The 3914-nt window shown below is 47.5% G+C and overlaps 1 pseudogene; it reads left to right on the plus strand.

Moving 5' to 3' along the window:
• Nucleotides 1-1743: 1743 nt before the first annotated feature.
• LOC118009859 lies at nt 1744-3430 on the plus strand (annotated as a pseudogene).
• Nucleotides 3431-3914: the final 484 nt, after the last annotated feature.

The raw sequence follows: 3914 nt of genomic DNA on the forward strand, positions 1-3914 counted from the left end.
AATAGAGGTAAAATATGATTGGAGAATTATCAAATGTTATAGAAATGTCTTTAACCTGGATTGGAGAGGTCAGGGGAATTTCATGGAAGAAGTAATGTCTCAGCTGAAACCTGAAAGTTGAATAGGAGTTAACCAGGGAAGGAGAGGGGACTGGGAAGCTAGTGTGTAGTCTCTGGGGGGGGAAAAAAAAAAAGCATGCTTGAAACATGAGAGTGAATTCAGTAAGACTACAGATCACAAAATGAGATAAAACGTTGAGTGATGAACTGAAGAGTTATATAGGTTAGATTGTTGTAGAAGCTGTAAGCCATGGTAAAAAGTCTGATTTTTACTGTGTGAGCAATAGAAAGTCATTACAATGTTTCCAATCTGGGAAAGACAAAATCAGAATTTCATTTTGAAAGATCATTTTAGTTTCAAAGTAGACCGTTGGGGATGGAGGGTATCCCTGGTGGCTAGTGAACAATACCAGAAGTGGAAGGACCCATTATAAAACTCTTAACAGTAATCCTCAGGAGAAATGATAATAGTGTGACTTTGAGAAGTGGCAGAGAAAATGGAGAAAAGTGGACATATTTCAACGATATGAGGTTGTACAATCTACTAAATGTGGCAATATTATATTTCATGAAATCTAAAACTCCATTGATTTAAAATATAGCATTTTATATAGCACTAGGAAGGAAAACCTTGCTAGCTAATAACATATGATCTAACACCATTGATGGTTAGAAGCACCACAATTTCAGAGATATGAAATGTGTGGGGAAATGTACATTGTGGAATCAGTGAAAGACAGTAGATTGGAGGTAGGAAGAAAGGAAGGAGTCAAACCTGGGAAGAGGCAACTGAATAGGAAATTAATGGACAACTGAGATAGAAATGTGAAGATTGGGTAGGAGAGGCATGAGAAATAATGAACTCAATTTTGAATATGTTACATTTGAAGTGTCTGTGTGATATCCAAGCGGAAATGTCTGGCACTCAATTTGTTTTGTGTGTTTAGAGTTTAAGTAGAGGTCTGAATCAGATCTAAAAAGATTTACAAAAGAATGAAGGTGGACCACTTCCTTACACTGTATACAAAAATAAACTCAAAATGAGTGAAATAACTAAATGTGTGACCTGAAACCAGAGAAGTCCTAAAAGAGAGCACTACCAATAATTTCTTTGACATCAGCTATAGCAACATTTTTTAGATGCCTCCTAAGGCAAGGGAAACAAAAGCAAACATAAAGCCTTGGGACTGTATCCAAATAAAAAGCTTTTGGCTCGCGGGGCGCGGCGCGGGGCTGCGGACACGCCCGCGCCCGCTCGCGCTCCCGCTCGCCGCCGGCGCCGCCGCGGGCCCTCCCGCTTCGGTTCGGAGCCGCGGCCCCCAGCCTGCGCTGGGCTCCGATTCTGAAAGGGAGCCGCGGCCCTTCCCCTCCCGGCTCCCAGGCTGGGAGCTTTTGTTTAGGAAAGGATGCAAGTGGCCTGATCCGTCCCCCCCCCTCCCGGACCGAAAGAAGTGAGAGCGAAGCCTGGGAGGCTCTCAAGTCCTTTTGGGTCTGGCGCTTCGCTCCCTGCTTCCTCCCCATCCCGAAGTTGCGAGCTTTCAACCGGGGAGTCGTGCGGCCGCCATTGTCGCGGCTGCTCGGTGGCTGCCGCCGCTTATGACTGGCGTGCCCCTGATTTATTCTGAGTTATTCTGATCTGAAGACTTTGGTGTTTAAAGCATTAAGATAATAGCCCGAGTTGTTCATGGAGTTTTTCATCCGTATGTCTGAAACCATTAAATATAATGACGATGATCATAAAACTCTGTTTTATGAAAACCCTAAACGAACAACGCCTGGAAGGAGAATTCTGTGATACTGCCATGTGGTTGAAGATGTGAAATTCGGAGCACACAGGTGTGTTCTTGCCGCCTGTAGCACCTACTTTAAAGATTTCATTTATTTATTTGAGACAGAGAGAATGAGAGACAGAGCATGAGAGGGGGGAGGGTCAGAGGGAGAAGCAGACCCCCTGTAGCACCGACTTTAAAAAGCTTTTCAAGAAGCTTGAGGTTGATAGCTCTTCAGTAATGGAAATAGATTTTCTTCGTTCTGATATATTTGAAGAGGTCCTGAACTACACGTACACGGCAAAGATTTCTGTGAAAAAAGAGGATGTTAACTTAATGATGTCATCGGGTCAGAACCTCGGAATCCGGTTTTTAGATAAACTCTGTTCTCAGAAGCGTGATGTGTCTAGTCCCGACGAAAACAGCGGCCAATCGAAAAGTAAGTATTGCCTCAAACTCAATCGCCCCATCGGAGATGCTGCGGACACTCAGAATGATGACGTGGACGAAATTGGAGACCAGGATGACAGTCCCTCTGACGACACGGTAGAGGGCACCCCCCCCCCCAGTCGGGAGGAGGGCAAGTCGCCTACGACGACGCGCAGGGTTCAGGAAGCCATCCTGCAAGAGCTGGGGAGTGAGGAAGTTCGGAGGGTCAATTGCTACGGCCAGGAAGCAGAATCCATGGAGACCCCAGAATGGAAAGATTTGGGGTCCCAGAGCTCAAGCCTTAACATTTAATGATGGAATGAGTGGAGTGAAGGACGAACAGACCCCAGGCTGGGCGACAGCGGCCAGCGACGTGAAGGTCGAGTACTTGCTGTAAGGCCACGGTCGGGAGCGGATCGCCTGCCGGGCGGGCGGGAAGAGCTTCTCCGACGAAGGCAGGTTGAGGAAGCATGAAAAACTCCACACGGCCGAGAGGCCGTTTGCTTGTGAAATGTGTACAAAAGGTTTACCACACAGGCCCACCTGAACGAACACCTCAAAATCCACACGCGCTATAAGCCGTGCAGTTGTGAGGTGTGTGGAAAATCCTTTATCCGCGCCCCGGACTTGCAGAAGCACGAGAGAGTGCACAGCAATGAGAGGCCATTTGCCTGCCACATGTGTGGCACAGCCTTCAAACACAAGTCCCGCCTCAAAGACCACGAACGAAGACACAGAGGGGAAAAGGCTTTTGTCTGCGGCTCCTGCACCAGGGCGTTTGCCAAGGCGTCTGATCTGAAAAGGCACGAGAACAATATGCACAGTGAGAGGAAGCAGGTCACCCCCAGGGCCATCCAGAGCGAGACAGAACAGTTGCAGGCGGCAGCGATGGCCGCCGAAGCGGAGCAGCAGTTGGAGACGATCGCCTGTAGCTAGAGGTGACAGGACAGGACCGCTTTGCCTGAGCCCCGGAGGCGGGACTGCACGGGTCCCAGCACACGAGCGCCAGGTCCTGCATTTCTGTGGAAACTTACGGAGCTTTGTACTCACTGGACTTAAGGCAGTGCTTGGTTAGGTATTTTGCAGACTTTGCAAGGAAATAGTGTTCCTTGGTTCTGACCAAACAGTCTCACTGTCCCGTCTGATGTCTGGTAGTGATGTTGCCAGTAAGACCTCCCCCCTCGCCCCCCTCTTTTTTTATGATTTTAATTTGAGAACTCCGGTGTCCAGTTCAGAAGTGAGGGACTTCTATTCCAGTTTTTGTAATTCCTCTCTACACTTGCTGACACTTCCTCTCTACACTTGCGATAATTGAGTAAATTGATTTCCTAATCATCACGGTTCTATGGGACTTAGGGTCAAAACAGCATTTTTAATAACTCGATAAAAGTACTTCATGCAGGGCGCCTGGGTGGCTCAGTTGGTTGAGCGACTGCCTTCGGCTCAGGTCATGATCCTGGAGTCCCTGGATCGAGTCCCGCGTCGGGCTCCCTGCTCGGCAGGGAGTCTGCTTCTCCCTCTGACCCTCCCCCCTCTCATGCTCTATCTCATTCTCTCTCTCTCAAATAAATAAATAAATAAATAAATAAATAAATAAATAAATAAATAAGTACTTCATGCAGATGCAGAAAATACTGGTGGGTGGCTGACCAAGAAC

Source organism: Mirounga leonina, unplaced genomic scaffold (assembly GCF_011800145.1).
Source record: "Mirounga leonina isolate KUSES-001 unplaced genomic scaffold, KU_Mleo_1.0 Mir_128, whole genome shotgun sequence".
NCBI lineage: Eukaryota > Metazoa > Chordata > Mammalia > Carnivora > Phocidae > Mirounga > Mirounga leonina.